Genomic DNA, 13,761 nt, shown 5'->3' on the forward strand with positions numbered 1-13,761 from the left:
GCAAAACCGAGTTCACGTGATAGAAGAAAGAAAAGAAAATATTTAGCTGGGACTGACTTACAGTGTTTATTTATGGTATGATTACTTAACTTGTTCGTCAGTATGAAACTAAGAATAAATAATGTTAGTCAGTCAATTCAGTCTAAATATTTGGACATGTTCACGTTGAGCAAGTTGTCTTCGTTCCATTGGTTCCACTAGTTTAGTACATCGCTGTAATCAACACTGGTAACGACGATTCTCAGGTTAGTACAGTACACACTGAACTATTTCAGTAAATTGTTTCTCATGTTGATGCTTCGTTCAAAATTCTTGATTCAACGTTTGCTCCACCAATAATACTCGCCCTTCACGACGTGTGTCTGAAGGGTGGTACATTGCCATGATCAATCTCACTACTCGTTTGTGAACGAGTGGCTGGTAATGACTAGGTGCCTCTATTCTTTCGCTGCTAAATTAAGGACGGCTTGCGCAGATAGTCCTCGTGTAACTTTGCGCGAAATTCAAAACAAACCAGTTACTAACAAAAGATCTTTTAGTACACTTTATAGTCTTTATAGTAAGTAATAGTAATCGGCGCGGAATATAAAGATTATTTGGGTATTGTTAAACAAAAACAATCGAAAGATGAACAAATATACAACACTGTGTAATATTTTATGCAAAATGCTCGCATGAACTTAGGAATGTGTGAGGTAAAAACATGCAAAGTTATAGAGAAATATGTTTAGGGGTTTTTAATAGAGGAATTGTTTGATTTTATTAATAAAGTTTCTCTGATTTTTCTTCTGTTAATGTAAGGCTTATGTTTTACTTCTGTGATATGCTGGTCGAAAAACTGTGTTTATTTTTACTCACACTGTCATGGATGTAGGAAAGTCTTTTTGTAATGCTTTATAGTAAGGCGTATTTGTTATACACTTTTCTTAACATGCATTCAATTTTATATTTAGGGGTGAAAACGTAGCTTTTTGTGTTTCAGCTTAGTTTGTATGCAAAAAAATATATATATAAAGTTTTCTTTTAATTGTATTTTGAGTAGTGTACCGGTTCATTTGTTGTATGTTGAGCTTTGTTTGTTTCTTTTGAATTTCGCGCAAAGCTACACGAGGGCTATCTGCGCTAGCCGTCCCTAATTTAGCAGTGTAAGACTAGAGGGAAGGCAGCTAATCATCACCACCCACCACCAACTCTGGGGCTACTCTTTTACCAAAGAATAGTGGGATTGACCGTAACATTATAACGTCACCACGGCTGAAAGAGCAAGCATGTTTGGTGCGACCGGGATTCGAACCCGCGACCCTCGGATAACGAGTCGAACGCTTTAACTCGTCTGACCATGCCGGGCCCTGTATGTTGAGCTACGGTAACTATTTGACTGAATAAACTTAGACATATCATTCAATCTACTTACCATTAAGGAATCATACTGTTTGGTTGTTAAAATAATGATTGAATTTCCTTTATCGGCTCTTTGAATGACAAAATTTTCATTGTTCCTAAAATTTTGGGTTTTCTCTTTCTTCTGATGTCAGATTTTGATTTATAGGTCTTTCTTTGTTTAGCATTTTATGTTGTTTTTTACCATAAGTTCGCCTAGGAACTTTTTAGTTGACCTACGTTAGGTTTGGTAGGGAAATTGCTCATTAAACTGTTTTTGTCTTTTGGAATGTCAAATGTTTCTGGTGGCTGTTTCTTGTTCTCAGATGAATAAGACGCAGATTCTTTTTTGTGGTCTTCGACTTGGGACTAGTTGCCTTTCATTGGATTTGCGATTTGGTTCTATTGTTACTTTCCTGCAGAGGTCTTTAAGGCTGTTTTTTATTTTTCAAACCTAATACTGTGATGGTGAAAGGAATTAGTACGTAATTTACACTTGTGTTCTGAACTCTATTTGACGAAATAAATTATTAATGATATCTTTTTTTCAATACTTAGTGTAATATATCAACCATTAGGCTGCTGAAATGGTGTGTCTTCAAAATTATCAGCTTATCTTTGAATAGCATGAAATTTCATTGCTTTACAAATATATATAACTTAAGGTGTCCCAAATTTGAAAGTGGTGTTAATTTCAATTTATATTCACACAATTATGCTAAAGAGGCGTAATTTACCTCTATATGTTGACTAAAAGTGAATGAAGTATTCATAAAATGTTGGTATTGAATTTATTGATAATATTATTGATTTTTATTATAAACAAGCTAATTGATATTACAATTTTATTTTAAAATAAATATGCTACTAAAAATAAAAAGATAAGTCATCCAAACCAAGATATTAACAGAGAAAAGAAATGTCCCTCCTTGATCACTTTATATCCCAGTTACCACAAACAAGACTGTAGACTCTTGTCATTAAGTTTGTCATTAAGAATTTGTGAGTCAATTTTAATGTTTAAAATCCGAAGTACAGATGAATTAAAGAGAAAGTTCCTGTCCACAAGAACATAGTTCAAAGATGGTCATTGTGAATCAGCCACAGGCACTTCTAAGTTTTGTCTGGTAAACAAGTGATAGTTATTTGAGAGAATCGGATGAACGATACCCACGCATATCTCAATATATATAAAGGTGTTATAATATATTACACGTATGACCAACATAGGTGAAAAGTTCTGTTTCAGGTATTATAATCCAGTTTGGAAAAAGGAGTAACACACGAATTAAATGTTGTGGCATAAATCTAACGAATTTTTAAGAATGTACAGTTATTTTATAGCTCAGTTTTTACTTTATTACGCCCACAGTGCAGAATTTCGCAACATGGGTACTCGAAATCAATGTTTTTAAATGTATTTCTCATTTACTTTCTATGTTTTAAGAAATATAACTAAAATGTAAATCTTAATCAGTAAACAGTAATATAGATATGTGTATTTATAGAGTAACGTACGGAAGCCAAAACAGTGCACTTGTCCCCCAGTGACTCAGCGGTATGTCTGCGGACTTACAATGCTAAAAACCGGGTTTTGATACCCGTGGTGGGCAAAACACAGATAGCCCATTGTGTAGCTTTGTGCTTAATTCAAAACAACAACAGTGCACTTTTGTAGGCTAATACAGAGTTAGGCCCACTGCATTTATGTTATTGTCTAAACTGAGGTAAAGTTAACACCACATTATACAACATTCAAAACTTGACGACTTTAAAACAAGAAAGTAGTAAATTATATGAGTAAATGTCCAAATAACACCATCATACACATATGATGCGAAATTCGACGGACATCAAATAGATGAGCAGTAGTACTGAAACACCTGCAATGTCAGAACATACAATGTTTATTGGACCAGCGCAACTTTGAACTATATAATAAATATTTTCACACAATTTAATTACAGTTTTATTACCCTTGGAAATTTCTTTGCCAAGTGTTGAAGGAAATATGAGCTGCTTAATCCAATATTGTGTTCTTTGTGTAAGAATGATACTTTTCTGTTCTGCACGAGCCGCCTTGCTCTTCAGAAGTGTTGTATTACGTCGCGCTGCACAAAGACGGTCAGAGATTTCAGTTTTATTTACAGTAGGTTTAACTTTAGGTGTTGAAAGTAAAATAAACAAAAAATATTGTTGGATATGTTTAATAGTTGAAATTCTCAGGGTACATTGGTCAGTAACAATAAGTATGTCAAAACAACGTACTTTATTGGAAAATGCACTGTAATAATTCTATCATTCAACAGAATAGAATACAAACAATAAAATGACGTAACTTTACAATTATGTAATTTTAGTTTAATTTCTTCTTAATAAACATTTCTTTAGAATAATGAAAACAACAATAAACTTATGGTGAGAATCAAGCACTTTTCTGTGGGACATCAAATGGAAGTTAAATCACACCTTATGTAAAAATACGAAAATAACGTAAATTGATATTACTAATATATTTCTTCACAAACCATGCGCATATAAATCAAATTTATGATAGAACTAAAATTAACAGTAAAATCACTGTATCAGAGGGACCATTCCTTTAATTGATAATAGATATGAGAATGCAATAATCCATTTAGCAGACCAGGGTATCCAACAAATTCCACAAATGATATAAAATTATTGCTTTTCATATTAATTTTTACAGTTTCTAATAAGCACTTATTAATAATAATCAAATTTCTGTTCGTCAAAACCAAAAAAAGTTCATGCATATTAAAAAGCAAAACTACAATTTTTTGAAAACAATGATATGTAACAAAACCACATTTATCCTGACACCTTTCTGTAGAAATCTCCTTAAAAGTACAATCACTGATTTCTTTTAACTACAAATTTCACTGTTCATATTTTCGAAAATGTTTTCACATAATTTTATGTATTATTGAAACTCCACAATATAATATTTTAGATATATTTATTGTAAATATTTTTAAACAACAACAAAAAATGTCCACAAGTTTCTTAGTTCATAGTTAGTATTCAGTGTACAGATATAAATGTTTAAGTTATATTTATGAAAAGGTTATATTATTGAGTATCATGTATTATAAATTTGTCAAATACTAAACTTATATACCTTGTTTCCTTTTCTATAAATCATAACTCAATGCTTCTAGAGGTCTTTCTGTCTTTCTTTTTTCTGTCATTTTTGGCCACGCCCTTGCAGTTTAGTTTTCAATTAAAAAAGTTAAATTTCTTCTTTGAAAGTGGTAACTTCTTTAGATCAGTATCTTATGAGCTTATTTTACGTTACGGTCTCAACAGTTTGAGGTAACTATCTCTTATCATTTAAATATATATAAAATCATCCTTTAGATTTCCTTATGTTTCCTGCTTTCACCTGCTGGTGAGTTCTGTCGTTAAAAGTAATAATCTAAAGGCCTTTTATTTATACATTTTTTTAGTTTAATGCCCTTGTAAGGTATTTCAGTTGAACAACTCATCATGGCAGCAATTACGCCGTTAGATGAAAATATGAATATCGAGTTAAATGTGTTAGACTTAATGCATAAAACGGTGTTACTTCGTACAGAAGGAATGAATTTTGAATAAGTTTTTATGCAGTAAAACATTTATATGGAGTTGGTTGTATAGAATCGACAGTTTTCAGACCTGAAGGACATGAAATTACGTTTAAAGAACTATCTGATGTACAAATATGCATGAATATGGGTATTAAATGTGGAGAAAAACTATTACCAACCAGTGAACTGTGAATGTAGTGGTGACACTGTTCATATTCAATGTACCACCATATATTAACAATGACCAGATAGTTAAAAATCGAAAAATTTGGATGCCAATGTAGACAATATAGAACTGACAAAAATACACCAGAAGAAAATAAAGGACGTGTATATCGAAACTAGAATATTTCGTGTAGTGTGTCCACCAGGCAAATCTGTATTAACGTATGTGGTAAAATTAATTGATGCATTAGATCGTGTTGCTTATTACAACAATAAACATAACGACCAACACAAAATCTGTTATTTATGTTTATCTGAAAATCGTCTGTCTAGTGATTGCCCTGAATTTTAGTGCTACATCTATCATAAACAAGGACATATGGACATAACTATTATTGTATGACGTTTAACACACAAAATCTTGAAAACCCTCGCTCAAAGTGTTCATAGTCAGAGGTAGTGTTTCGCATGTGGAAGGCCGTGTCCTTGAACTAGTTGAACCTTGAACTAGTTAGTAATGCCACTGATAGAACAACTCGAGGAAGTATTGAGGGTATTGAAATTAAAACGTTGAATGATATAAAAACAGATTGGTGATATCTCTAACGAACAGGACACCTTCTGAGAAGAAACAGAGGTACTTTCTTCACTTACAGAAAACAAGGAAAGACTAATGGACAGGGCCGAGAATAATGTAACAAATACTGTATTAGAGCTTTACAAATCTTCAGTCTCATTTATCGGAAAAGAGTAAGAACGACGAAGATTCAAACAACATCAATGAGGATTTTGATACCAGTGGTGAAACAAATAAACGAATGAAAATACTTAAAATCACCAAGGATGAGATGGCTCTGAAAAAGAAGTTAATTAATTTTACGCAATAACAATGCCCTACCTCGATACATAGTGGTCCGCATAGGAACATTAAATCTTATTGGAAGAAAAAGTAAGTATATCATAAATAGATTGAAACATTAGTTTTTTGTCTTTGCGATATAACATCTTATGCGTATGAGAAACACATTGGGACAATGATGACAATAATGCCTAAAGTAAATGCAAAATACTTATTTTCTCTTCAAACATTGTTTTTGTGACTTGGGTAATAAAATTTTCAAATTTACCCATTTTCCAGAACATTCCAAGTAGATTCACTGCTCAGTAACTGATAGAGAATTTTGTCGAACTTTATGGAATGTTGTAGAACTTACAAGAACTTTCAAGAACCTTTTACAATTTTCTCAAACTTTCTACAGTAATATACACAGGAGCTCACCTCTCACCAGTTCAGTTTAGTTCTAGCTGCCTAAGTGAACACATAGACCTATCTGATTTTATCAGAGATGGCATCAAACAGATGAAAGGATTCTCCAGACACATTCTGCTAAGTATGTGACCAAGTTATCAAGACAGGAGCGAAAAAGTACTCTGTGACAGCATTTGCCATGAAGTATGATGAGTATGGCTGGGAGGTTATCGGAGAATTCAAAATGGTGGCATTCCTGATCGGTCTCCAAGGAGGCTTTACCAAGTTTCCCTGTTATATTTGCATTTGGGATAGTAGGAACACTGCACCGTAGTACAATAGAAAGCATTGGCCCCACGGACCGAGTTCTCTGCGGAGAGGCACAATATCAAGTGTGAGCCACGAGTGGACCTTCAGAAGGTGTTGTTCCCACCATTGCACGTAAAATTGGGTGTTTGAAAAGTCATCTGATACAAAGGGAAACGAGTATGACCTTACTCAGATATATTTAGTAAATATTTTAAAAGTATGGTACAGGCTCTCTATATCTACCTGAACGACTCATCTGATCTAAATATATCTAGTCATAAATGCGCTGATTTCTCTTCTCTCTTTCTACAACATAGGCTTACAACTACTAAAGATGTTTCTTTCTCTGCACGAGAACAGCTAACACAGGTGTGTGTACTTCTACATGAGATCATGTATATGTCTAAATTGACAAATACTTTCCTAAACATTCCTACGATACGGAACTTACAAAATCAGTAATATTATAACCAGATAATGATTGGAGGATCGATATAATTACAGTTTTATTACACCTATGGATACCCTTGAGAGATATTCCTTCTCACATATTAGGAAGTCCGACAACGGTTTATGTCACGTTTCAGGTAGACGACTGCTTGAAATAACTGGAATCTTAAACTGAGTAAGTTTCAGTTGATCACATACAACAACTACGGGAAGTGAGAAAGATATAATTTAATTGTGATGAATGATCGACTCATTTGAAGACAGAATTATCTGAGCTGAAAAGTGTGACCACAAAATATTTGTAACGTAAAAAGGTTATCTGCACCATCTGCGTGGTAAAGCAGCTTCTGTGATGGTCTCATAATATTATGTATGACTCATTAAGTGTATAAAATGAACTTATTAACCCTCTTTGTGAGCCTTTTTGAAGGTTATAACAACTTTCCCTTTGATTATAAGTGATATTTTAAACTTAATTTCCAGTGACTTCAACGTCATGACAAACCCAAGTGGAACTAAGTACGATTTTCTTGTATCTATTTAATACAAAAAATTCTCTTTCTCTATTACGGCTTTGAAATGTTTGTTTTTAAAATATATTTTTGATGTTAATAACATGTAATTGAACAATTATCTAATAATTGAAATTGTTTCATATTTTATTTAAAAAATACTGCTTTTGTGTTGAAACCAAATATGGAAATATCCTTAAATTAAAATCAATAAAAGTAACAATTTTTGTATTAATATTTAATGGTATAAATCTTGTTTCTCATAAATTGAAAAAAAAAGTATATATTTGCAAATGGTTTGTTCGCAATTATACTATAAAGTATAACATAATTACGTACATATTTTGAATTTTCCTGTTTGTTCATTTCAGTATGTATAAACATGGTAGAGGTATTAAACTTGACGGGATGTAAATTTTTTGTTTGTTTTGAAGTTCGCGCAAAAGCTAAAGAGAAAGTTATGTTATTTAATGTAAATAATATATTTTTGTTCTTCCGTAAAGGGACTCATATATGTGAAAGGAAAGATAGAATTGATTTTAAAATATTGTTATAACAAGTTAGAGGAAAAATAACATTTAAAAAAAAAACATATTTGTGTGAGCTTCAATTATAATAATTTATCCGTCTAGTAATATATATATATATATATATATATATTCGTCTGAATAGCTTACACCAGACACATATCTGTGTTTATTTTATGTACTATCGTAACTTACCACTGAACTATTAATAGTAAACACTGTTGTTACATAGAGTATAAAATCACGAAATTAAACAAATCATATTCAGAAAGATCTAAAAAGGGTTGAACACTTGCTAATAAAATCGCAATCAGAAGAATTAAGTTTTTATAGTAAATGTCTCTGCAAACAGATCCACTCACTTTCATTCTTTAGAATCATATATACATGATACATATAAAACCTTTAGGGTTACATTATTCTGTATAGCGCAATTAGAATTCAGACATTTCTTATAAATTGTTAAGTTAGTACAAAGTAAACATCAAATTAAATCCTTCTGAACGTTTGGGTGAAATAAAACCTCGTTTAACAAAGGATAGAAAACTGTGTTTCCATTTATTGTTTTTTTGATTTAACAAACATTAAAAATGCAAGTAAATTACATAAAGAGATCAATGTTGTTAAGTACGATGTACGGTTTTCAATATGAATTTAGATGAGGATCCAAACTCATGTAGTTTGTTCCAAGTTATAGAAATTGTTCGTAAAATTCTCTTCTACATAATATAATTCAGTACGTTAACTGAGGCAGAGTATAATAGATCTCTGACAGTTGAAAAAGTAAATTTTTATTTAGTAGAAGAATAATTCTATTTGCTGTTACGTATTTGCAATACATTACATACAATGTGCAGATTATTCTTTGTTGTTTGTGAGGAAAAAGATAAAACAAGGACTATTACTACAACTGCTAATATGATAGCTCGTGTATCTTATATGATAGTTATTTGTGAGTAAACAAGGTTATTCTAAATACGTTTTTTAAATTTATTAATTTTCATGTTATCCACTTGTATGTGAGTAAAAACACATAGATATGAAAAAAATATTAATATAACTATATCTGTGTACATAAGAATATATGATAGTTATTTGTGTTTATAAAATAATTGTAAGTGCCAGTTATATATTATTTATTGTCTTTAATAAAACAAACATCATTGCCATTCAAGGGTGACTTGGGTTGTGAGACATTAACATTTATACCTTCAATCTGAATACATTTATTACTTGGATAAGAAAATATTGAATGATGTATTTTTAATTCTTGAAGTTATATCTTTTTGATATACGATTCCATCAAATATACAAATGGTGTCAATAGTTCTGTTTTTGCTGTAGTGTTTTCAATCATTTTATAGAATGGGTGACAATAACTATAGAATACAGATATTTTGTTAGCTGCACTCACTTCACTCTAATACAACATGAATATCTGTTAAATTCGTGCCGACTTGTTGTTTTACTATAATAACATTTTCTGTAAGTTACGATTTTAGTTTTTATGTGTATAAATGTGTATTATCTTAGCAAAGCGAAAAGTGAATATTGTCTTCACATGGTTTTACAATAGTTTTATATGGCATACAGATACATCTATATATCATGTAGTAACTGTAATCCTCTTGTATTTCATTTGACTCTGTACTTTAGAAGAAACCTCTAATTTATACTATTTTGAGTAACAATGTTTTAAAATTAACACCTTTATCAAGATTTTATTTTGTCATCAGACCTGATACCTGTATTGAGAGTTGTGTTTAACTTTCTGAAATTCTTCTGTTTTATATGCATCGTATAATTATTAACAATCAGTAATTACTTTTCCGAAGTTATACATTCAGAACTATTCATTATTTTGTGTTTTATTTGATATAAAAATATAAAGAGAAAATGGTTTCGTTTTTTGAGAAAGATTCAACATGTGATGTGCTACATCTTTTTCGGGTTGTTTTTATTTCCAACTTGATTTTTGTCTTATTTTCCAACATACTATGACTGTTTCAAGCAGATTAAACTTCTCTTTTTTCCTATTTCTTGTCAGCAAGTTCATCATGTTTTAATTGTTCAATTATATATTCCAACTTCTAATTAAGCAGTTGTTAAATACCTGAATTTTTTATTAAATATTTATAAATATATTTCATTTAGAAGTGCTTTGTACATTTTTTACGGTGTACTATTCTGGATTATATCGTGCTTTACAGATAAATTTACAATATTCAATAAATTACCCAATTTTACTTTTTAGATCTTGTTTGGTGGTTGTGATGAATACATTATAAATAGAAACCATTAACTTCAAGTGCATAGCTCAGTTTATGAACTTAACCTTTCATAACCGTTTCAACACGCACTTAACGCTAACCTTAGAATTAAAACATTAGTTGTTCACTGAATAAATAAGAAAACAATTTTAAAAACATTCGAAAGCTTCTCTCTTTGCTTTCATTTATTTAAAGTCCCATATGTAAAACGTAGAACATTTTCTTTCTTTGTGATCAATTAGTGACTGACATCCCTTTACACGTTCATGTGACTTCTTGTGAGCATTGTGTCCAGTCCTACAGGATTATACTCAGGAAACGATGCTCTGTTTCTTTTCATATCGACGTGTTTTCCAAGTTTTAATAACTTTTATTAAAAGAAGTGCTATAAATAAATTCAGTAAAAAACTGTATTTTAAATTATATAAAGCTTATTTTATTTATTTCTAGAAGTATCTAGATTTACACATAAAATTAAATTTCGTATATACTACTCAATGTAGGCTATACGTAAAAGACATGATAGTTACACTAAACGTAAATAAGACCTAACAGATGCACGAAGATACTAGCAAAATAAATGATATATAATATACTAATTGTCTTATACTGGAAATAAATGTTTTATAAAGTCACTTTCTATCATTACAAATTTTTAATTCAATTAGAAACAATTCGAAATTTCATTTTCTGGTGATATGTTTCATATCATCTTTTCCATTTCGTAGAGACAGTTTAAAAGAAGATAGGTCCAAAAGAATCCCTTATGCTACAGGTATCTCAGCCACATGTTTGTTATCTTAGATAATTCTGAAGGTGTTTTATATCAAAATACACATGTTTATCGTCGAAGTGAGGCAAATAACTCGCCTGTAATTACAAATTCCACATTTAAGGTATTAACTGTTCAAGATGACTGGACAAGGGGATAATACCTGTTCTTGGAACTGGACAGACTGATGTTCTAGTCAGTCAAGTACTTGGACAAAGGCGAGGTCAGAGAATAGGATACGATCATTACTCAATTGTAACCTCACTAAAGAATGAAACGATCAACCATTCAGGGTTTAATACTGGAAATAAAGAAAGTCTATTGACAACTTAGCTAGTCTAATGAATGCTCAGGATCAGATACACTTGAAGACATATCCTATATTGTACATGTGGAAGGTTTCTATGAAATATTGTACATAAAGATCTTGAAGGTTTCTATAGAATATTGTACTTGCAGAACCGAAAGAATTCTCTCTAGGTAAGATTATTGAAGTTCTCCTTTATAAAATTATGTTGCATTATATAGCTTATATAGACACGTTTTATAAGTTTGAAGTAATCGTAATGAACAGAATGGTTAGGTGGAAGAAATTGCAATTTTTTCAGATATGCAGTCGCTCAAATTTGGACACACATCATTACATTTGTAACTGTATCTAAATGTAATATACAACTTATAGCTTACTTACTTTAAGTTTGTTCTAATATCTCAGTTTATCACACACTTGAGAGTCATTAGAATTTTCCACATTCTTCAGTGATAGTGAACTAGTATAGAATATAGTAATAGTGGTATCACAATAGCCTGCTCCCCAGTGGCTCAGCGGTATGTCTGCGGACTTACAACGCTAAAATCCGGGTTTCGATACCCGTAGTGGGCAGAGCACAGATAGCCCATTGTGTAGCTTTGTGCTTAATTCAAAACAAGAACAACAACACAATCGCCTATAAAGATAATTAAACTACAATAGATTATAGTAAAAGTGTTACTACAAAATACAATACCAGCATGATAATACCCTGTAATGCTGGTGATACTATAATACACTATAGTGATAGTGGTACGACAAAAAACTAAAATTATAGTCGTACAGCAACACACTGTAATGACAGTGGTACTACCATGCAGATCTGTATCATAAGTAAGTGAGAGTACAAACACGTTAACGAGATTTTACCATAATAAATTGTTGCAAACACACGTGAAGCCTTGTTTCCGTATGTTACACAATGTAACACAAATTTTGTTCTCGGATAGTATGTGTTATTTCTTAATAGTTTATGTCGTAAAAGTAAAGAAAATGGTTATTATTCCCTTCAAACTTTGCTTTTGTAACCTAAATAATGAAATTTAGGAATTAACCTATTTTAAATAGACCAAGAACTCTGATAAAGTCAATGAGGTCTCTTAGGTTGGGGTAATATTGGTTTCTCTCACCAGCTACACCTTTGAAATTGTAATCTAGATCTTCAACGTCTACCTCCTCTTCTGATTTACTGCTCTCTTCTGAGGATGGCTGCTTTCTGTCTGGCGGAGTGGGTACAGAGAGCTCAGGGTAGTGTGACACTGGGGTGATGGATGATGTAAGGTCCGGATACATGATAGCAGATGAATTCTTGCTAGCCCGACGTTTGAAAGGGTCCACCATGCAGAAGTAACAATTGCTTGAGTGGTTAGTGGGTTCACGCCTAATTCTTGGAATAGCGAACTTCATGTCTCTCTTTTCCCCTCTGTACCATCCTACAAAAGAGCAAAATAAAATTGTTATTATGAAGAATAAATTTATTTCATCCACAACTAATGTGTAAGAGGTTCATGAAAAATATTTTATATGTGATATTTTTTCTATACTATTGGAAATTTCAGAAAAATTAAAAGATATTTAAATTTAAAAGGTCTAATATTTGTATTATGTAAAATCTTAATATCCAAGAAAGCGCAAATCTCCCGTTTTATCTTCTAGAGTTGTTTTGCAGTACTCACAAGTAAAATGAGGTTATCAGGGTTAGTATTGATCCCCGACAGACATACCGAAATATGACTTGTGGGCTTCACACATTTTAGCACATGCTGTCACAGAGTACCTTTTCGCTCCTGTCTTGATAAATTGGCCACATACATAGTAGAATGCGTCTGGAGAATGCTTGCAGCTTCTCAATGCCATCTCTGATAAAATCAGATAGGTCTATGTGTTCACTTAGGCAGCTAAAAATAAACTGAAGTGGTGAGTAGTGAGCACCTATATATATATTACTATAGAAAGTTCTATAAAATTCTAAAAGGTTCTTGAAATTTCTCGGAAATTCTACAACATTCTAGAAAGTTCTTGAAAATTCTTGTAAATTCGAGAAAATTCTCTGCCAGCTACTCAGCTCTGAATCCACCTCTGGAAAATGTGTAAATTTGAAAATTTTATTATCCAAATCACAAAATGAATGTTTGAAGAGCAAAATAGGTTTTTTTCCATTTGCTTTAGGCCTAAGAAATGGGGAAATAAAACTTTCTGTACAGGAACAAGAAAAAGTAAAAATTTA

The sequence above is a fragment of the Tachypleus tridentatus genome, chromosome 1 (genome assembly GCF_004210375.1).
Source record: "Tachypleus tridentatus isolate NWPU-2018 chromosome 1, ASM421037v1, whole genome shotgun sequence".
Lineage (NCBI taxonomy): Eukaryota > Metazoa > Arthropoda > Merostomata > Xiphosura > Limulidae > Tachypleus > Tachypleus tridentatus.